This window comes from Oncorhynchus mykiss, chromosome 7, assembly GCF_057628025.1.
Source record: "Oncorhynchus mykiss isolate SJ-2025 chromosome 7, ASM5762802v1, whole genome shotgun sequence".
NCBI classification, from domain to species: domain Eukaryota; kingdom Metazoa; phylum Chordata; class Actinopteri; order Salmoniformes; family Salmonidae; genus Oncorhynchus; species Oncorhynchus mykiss.
In genome coordinates this window covers 40,847,090-40,854,590 of record NC_143028.1, presented here as the reverse complement: position 1 = coordinate 40,854,590, position 7,501 = coordinate 40,847,090, and the positions used below count along the sequence as shown (strand labels likewise).

The following is a 7,501-nucleotide window of genomic DNA, read 5'->3' as shown; positions in this document are numbered from 1 at the left end:
ATATATGTCAACAATTATTCCTAAATCATGGTGTTTTTTTGTCCTGGTTTCATGAGGAATCACCCAAAACCTTCATTAAATAGCCTAAATATTTCACCGGAGAAACCACACTATACACAAGCTGCTTTCACCCTCAAGCCATTTGATGAGTCATTCTCAAAACAAAATGGAAAATTCCTGGATTAACGTTGTTTTTTTTCACCCCACAAAGACCGCCTTGCTGAGATATGATTATGGGCCATTTAAACCAATCCCACATTACTCATTAGACTTTTGTTGCTCTAATCTCACCAAGCACCATTTTGAGAATTGGCAAACTATCCAGTTTTCAGTTACTCTTATTGACTGAATCCAAAACTAAACACCAGATTGCCCAATCTCAAAGGCATTTCAGGGCAGGCAATATACAAATGGTCCCGGTATCTATACTGCCACAGATGCTGAGAGATTGCAGTGGCTCTGGTTGATTACAAACAAAAAAAAAATGTCATAGACAGCTGTTTAGCTGAGAGCACAATATCCAAACTCTATGTGCTGCACTGGGATAAATTAGTTCATTTCAACGCTGTAAAAAAAAAAAAGTAGGGTTTCTCTCTCATTCTCATATCCAACACTCAAAGATGTGTGTGGGGGTAACGCCTGATGGTTGCAGACGTTTACAGTTCTGTGAACCAGTGCAATCAACAGATTTCGGTCAGCAGAAGGGCCGTGCACACACACACTCAGCCCCTTCCAGCCCTGCACACGTTGGGATCATGTCTTTTTGACATGACTAAGCAGCTCGGCTTTGTTCATCTCTTTTTTTCCACATGTCTCGTAGGTTCTGTAGGATAGTGCCAATCTCCTTGCCAGAGGTGATGCCCATCTTCCTCAAGTCGTGCCTACTCGCGGGGAAGCGAGGAGTGGACCATCTGCTCATCTCTGCCAGTAACTTGTCCTCGCCCTAGTAGTTAAGCAGCTGACACACTTTACTTTGAGCATCAACCTCTCAACCATGTGCTGCTGTCAGGTTAGGCCATCCATGGCAAACTCATTTCCAAAAGGACACCATCTTGACAGTCATAAAATTCTAAATATAGTTAGTATCATTACATCAACTCATTTTGTTATGCAATGGCTGTGCTTACATCTATGATATAGTCAGTGTAGGGCTTCATGCTGTCTGGATCTTCCTGCGATTTATGGAGGTCTCGTCTGTGTTTGACCAGGAAGTCATGGGCTTGGGAGAATGGTCCTTCACGTGCTGCCAGACCCGCTACATCTCCTCCACGTCGCCCTCTGCAGGTAAACCTGGGAATAAAAGCATAACTCTTACACAACTATAATTATGGGACTATCTAAAAAAAAAAAAAAACTATGCTCTAGCTGAGAACATTTCTAGTGATCTGTCAGCATGAGGACCTAAACACAGTGCTTTGAGGTTTGCTTTACGTAATTGGTTGCATGACTCCTACATGCATACTTTAGGGTTTAGTTTGGATTTAGTCAGTAAGACTCATTGTAAACTGGATAGTTTGCCAATTCTCAATGGTGCTTGGTGAGATTAGAGCAATGAAAGGCTAATGATTAATGTGGGATTGGTTTAACTGTTCCATAATCATATCTCAGAAAGGTGGTCTTCTTTGACCAATGTATGGGGAGAAAGGTGGTCTCCCCACACCAATGTATGGGGAGAAAGGTGGTCTCCCCACACCAATGTATGGGGAGAAAGGTGGTCTCCTCACACCAATGTATGGGGAGAAAGGTGGTCTCCCCACACCAATGTATGGGGAGAAAGGTGGTCTCCCCACACCAATGTATGGGGAGGAAAAAAAAGTTAATCCAGATATTTTCTATTTTGTTTTGAGAATGACACATCAAATGGCTTTAGGTTGAAAGCAGCTTGTGTCGCGTGTTTTCTCCGATTGAACATTTAGGCTATTTAATAATGCTGAGCGAATAACCAACATTTAAAAGGGAGGTTTTGGTTATTAAACAACTAATTGACCGAAGTCGGTTCAATTACTTGAATTGCATTTAGTTATTTTTTTTTTTTTTAAACTCTCTAGAGAAATTAAATCTTTCACGAGAAATCAAGTCCACCGTTGTGGGGTGCTGGGCTGAAGGGAGATGTCATTAAGCAAATATTCAACCTAGTTCAGCGCAGAAACGTGGTAATGAACGAAAATTACCATAATCCATTGCACCTGTTTCCAGTTTCGACAAAGATGGATACAATTTTACGCCTGCCTTGTAAGATACACACAGACCACATGAGAGAGGAATGTACACAACACAATGATACGAGCAAGGGATAGACACAGTTTATGAAAGTATGCCTTATCTACTTTGAAGAACTAGTAAAATGGTTTGTAAAACAGCTCTGCAGCATGCATAGGAAGGCTAGCCTAGCTAAATTGGATGACTAAAGACAGTACAGTATGTGGAGCACGAGAACATTGTCTGGCTGCTACTGCCTGAGCAGAGATAAGATGTCACAAAAAGACTAGGTTATATACACAACTGAAATATTGTATTATTTCATAGTAGTTTCCCATTTTATATTGATATCTACCCAATGTGGACCTGACAGACCATGGAATATTTTCAATGTTTTGGTAATTGAAAATTCACTATTTTTGACTTTGGAATTTCTATTAAAAAAAGTCATAATGCATTTAATATATATATATATATATATATATATATATATATATATATATATATATATATTATTTTAAGTTACCGAAATCGAAAATAAATAATCTAACCGAAACGACCTCAAAAGGCACTAATTACTCAGCACTACTGTAATGGTTTTGGGTGATTCCTCACAATGAAGAATGGCCAAGTCAAAGTCCAGACCTGAATCCAATCGAGAATCTGTGGAAAGAACTGAAAACTGCTGTTCACAAATGCTCTCCATCCAACCTCACTGAGCTCGAGCTGTTTTGCAAGGAGGAATGGGAAAAAATGTCAGTCTCTCGATGTGCAAAACTGATAGAGACATACCCCAAGCGACTTACAGCTGTAATCGCAGCAAAAGGTGGCGCTACAAAGTATTAACTTAAGGGGGCTGAATAATTTTGCACGCCCAATTTTTCAGTTTTTGATTTGTTAAAAAAGTTTGAAATATCCAATAAATGTCGTTCCACTTCATGATTGTGTCCCACTTGTTGTTGATTCTTCACAAAAAAATACAGTTTTATATCTTTATGTTTGAAGCCTGAAATGTGGCAAAAGGTCGCAAAGTTCAAGGGGGCCGAATACTTTCGCAAGGCACTGTATAGCTGAAGTCAGAAGTTTACATACACCTTAGCCAAATACATTTAAACTTAGTTTTTCACAACTCCTGACATTTAATCCCTAGTAAAAATGCCCTATTTTAGGTCAGTTAGGATCACCACTTTATTTTGTATTTTATATTTCAGCTTTTATTTCTTTCATCACATTCCCAGTGGGTCAGAAGTTTACATACACTCAATTAATACTTGCTAGCACTGCCTTTAAATTGTTAAACTTAGGTCAAACGTTTCGGGTAGCCCTTCCACAAGCTTCCCACAATAAGTTGGGTGAATTTTTGGCCCATTCCTCCTGACAGAGCTGGTGTAACTGAGTCAGGTTTGTAGGCTTCCATGCTCGCACACACTTTTTCAGTTCTGTCCACAAATTTTCTATAGAATTGAGGTCATGGCTTTGTGATGGCCACTCCAATACCTTGACTTTGTTGTCCTTAAGCTATTTTGCAACAACTTTTTGAAAGTATTTTTGGTGTCATTGTCCATTTGGAAGACCCATTTGAGACCAAGCTTTAACTTCCTGGCTGATGTCTTGATGTGTTGCCTCAATATATCCACATCATTTTCCTGCCTCATGATGCCATCTATTTTGTGCACCAGTCCCTCCTGCAAGCAAAGCACCCCCCACAACATGATTTTGCCACCCCCGTGCTTCACGGTTGGGATGGTATTCTTCGGCTTGCAAGCCTCCCCCTTTTTCCTCCAAACATAACGATGGTCATTATGGCCAAACAGTTCTATTTTTGTGTCATCAGAGCAGAGGACATTTCTCCAAAAAGTACAATCTTTGTCCCCATGTGCATTTGCAAACTGTAGTCTGGCTTTTTTTATGGTGGTTTTAAGTACGTTCATCTCTAGGAGACAGAACGCGTCTCCTTCCTGAGCGGTATGACGGCTGCGTGGTCCCATGGTGTTTATACTTGAGTACTGTTGTTTGTACAGATGAACGTGGTACCTTCAGGCATTTGGAAATTGCTCCTAAGGATGAACCAGACATGTGGAGGTCTCCAATTTTTTTCTGAGGTCTTGGCTGATATCTTATGATTTTTCCATGATGTCAAGCAAAGAGGCACTGCGTTTGAAGATAGGCCTTGAAATACATCCACAGGTACACTTCTTATTGACTCAAATTATGTCAATTAGCCCATCAGAAGCTTCTAAAGCCATGACATAATTTTCTGGAATTTTCCAAACTTTTTAAAGGCACAGTCAACTTAGTGTATGTAAACTTCTAACCCACTGAATATGTGATACAGTGAATTAAGTGAAATAATCTGTCTGTAAACAATTGTTGGAAAAATTACTTGTGTCATGCACAAAGTAGATGTCCTAACCGACTTGCCAAAACTATTGTTTGTTAACAAAAAAAATGTAGAGTGGTTGAAAAACAAGTTTTAACGACTCCAACATAAGTGTATGAAAACTTCAGACTTCAACTGTATGTGGTGCCAAACTGGATCAGAACATCTACTGCTTTCTCAGCCAGGCAGGAGACCGCCTCCTGCTGTAGATTAAAAACCCAGAACTATGTCAGTGTGTTTGCCTCAAAAAGCATCTTGCTTCAATCAGTTTACTCTAGTTCAGAATAAAAATTAACTGTATTTTAACAGCAATAGTTCCAACCTAGACTTGTTTTCAACAATAATTTCTACAGCGACATGTACAGTAGGCCTGAATTTTTCATCTTCAGCTGTACTGTTTCTTAGGGTTGCACTATCAGTAGCTAGCTAGGTTGCTTTGGCTAATGTTAGTTATTAGCTGTGTAACGTCACAAGGCCAGGGGATTGTTTGAAAGAGGATCTCACATCTACTACGATGAGAGATAGTACTCCCTTATTTCTGCTTACAGTATCATCATCACCTGTTATAAAATGACAACAATGCCTTGTTGGCTGACTTACTTTCCACTGTCGAAGCACTGTTTCCTGAAGCATTCTGCCCTGTTCTGAAAGAACTCCCTGTGTTTACCATCATGTTGTGCCTGGATGTTTGGTCAGGACTTGTCATTTTATTAATTTGTTTGTTTTGAGAGACTCATTACTAAGCACTTACCCACACAAAACACATTGTGGGTGCTCCTCGTTATTTCTCAAAGTTTGTATGAAAGAGCAGCATGTGGGTTGCGGAGTGAACTTCAAGAAAACTGCAGAAAAAAGATCCGGTAAACTGCAAAGCACACAGTCATCTTCCCCTTTACCTCTCCCACTCGCGCAGCTGTCAAACTGAGCAGAGACCGCTGCTAAGCAGAGCGCGCACTGAACCGAGAGCGCAGTTGCACTTGGCCAAATCAATTCCAGTAATTAATGAAATATTATACATTAACTTCGCGACCCTCCATTAACAAGTCCGCAAACCAAACTTTCAGAAACGCTTATATAGAATCCAATCTAACCCCGTTTGGACAGAAATCAAACCAGACATGTTTTTTGATTTTCTAATGTCAAGTTTGACATTAACGCCAGAAGAGGTGAATATATATACTATAAACACACCTAAAAACATGGAGAGGTCTCTATGGCGAGGTCTCTACGTCTTTCTGCCAGTCTGTAAGTGAACATCCACCTGCAGTGTGGTCACCTCAAAGTTCTCATTGTGAAGCTAGAGATGAAAAGACAAATGTGTTTTAAAGGCATACATACAGCATAATTTGCACTACAATGACTGTAGTGTGAAAGTAATTATTCCCATTATAGCAAAATCATAGTGTAAAAAGAAAGGTCGCTAGTGAAAGGCAACATCACTTTCTTCTACAACAGCAGTCTTACATCCTGTATCTTTAATTGGATTGTAAAAGCAGGGAATACTTGTGTATAGCTGGTCAAACGTCATAGTAATCTTGAGATACGCTTACTCGGGCAGTGATGGTCCCATGCTTCTCCCATTTATTGTTGATCCTCCTGATCCCTGCAGTCTGGAACATGCTCTTCATATCCTCTGGTGTTGCCATGGTCACAAGTCCACATCCTCTGGCCGTTTCCCAGACAATGTCCCGCACTGCACCCCCTGCTATCCTCAGCTCAAACTTGTACTTCTCAAAGAGCTCTATGGAGAAAGACAGACATGCCTAAATACATAAGTTGATAAGATCTATACTGTTGACATGCATTGGCCCCTGCATCACCCAATTATAATTACAAAAAAGTAGACACTGATTAATACATTCGGATCCAAACCTGCTTCTCAAGTCCTGGCCTCATCACTAATTAGAGAATTAAAAAAAATACTTGAGAGGATCAACTTCTGAACAGTGCTACGAATGAATTTGCATGCCACAGACCTTGAAAGGCAGTTATGAATATCTAGACTTTGGTCCAGATAAATTGGTTGGTAGCTAGCTATGTAAAAGTTGATGAGAATGTGATAGAGTAGACCTGGCTTCTGCTCTCACCTGCTATTCCATTCAGTCCATCACTGAATAAGGACTGTACCTCTGTAGTCTTCAGCTGCATGGTAAGGAGACTTCTGAAACTCGAAGTGAGACGAACTCTGCTAATCACCACAGGATTCAGGATTCTCCCCCACATCTAGATGATGTTGAGCAGAGGGACTGTTAGCTATAGCTTGCTGTGGTTAGCTAGCTGTGATGTGCAGTGGCAATGAATGAACTAACGGTAGTGGTGGTTGCAACACACATTCTGCTAATGTTAGATAACCCTAGTGACCAAGCAACTACCTTAGACATTTCATTACAGCTAGTAGCTAGCCTCCAGACATGGATTCCATGTTTTTCATATAACCAGGTTCCGCTAGCTACTAACTGAAGCAAGCATATTGGCTCATGTGAGCGAAATATATATATATATATATATATATATATAAAATAAATAACAAGTAAATCTGGTAAAGTATACTTATATCGTCATGCAGTTGGGTATAAATTGAATGTGAACTGACCAACAAAATATGAAGAATTTCACTACTTTGGGAGTCTTAGAAACATTCCCATACCATGCTTATTCAACAGCAGGAAGTGTGCTTTCACAACAAGAGCTCGCTGACCAATGAGAGTGCGTTTCGTCGTAAAAAAGGCCGGGGTAAAGTAGAACAACGTGAGATGTCACGCAAACATTTGCATGAACTGTTACTTTGTTGTACACTTTTGTTCTCGGTCTGTTACTTTGTTACGACTTTTGGGCAGTCTCTACCTAAGCCTAACATTTCCCCCAAACTAAATACTTAATGTCATAATTCCACTTGTCAGCTAATTTTGACTGCGCTATACA

General features: G+C 40.1%; 1 pseudogene across 1 annotated transcript; it reads right to left on the bottom strand.

Annotated features, from left to right (window-relative positions):
• Positions 1–1,170: 1,170 nt before the first annotated feature.
• Positions 1,171–7,243, bottom strand: LOC110527880 (CCA tRNA nucleotidyltransferase 1, mitochondrial-like; annotated as a pseudogene). The gene is made up of 5 exons (XR_016497252.1): positions 7,173–7,243; positions 6,667–6,802; positions 6,130–6,320; positions 5,771–5,876; positions 1,171–1,290 (listed from the first exon to the last, which is right to left on the bottom strand). The product of XR_016497252.1 is annotated as a CCA tRNA nucleotidyltransferase 1, mitochondrial-like (transcript).
• Positions 7,244–7,501: the final 258 nt, after the last annotated feature.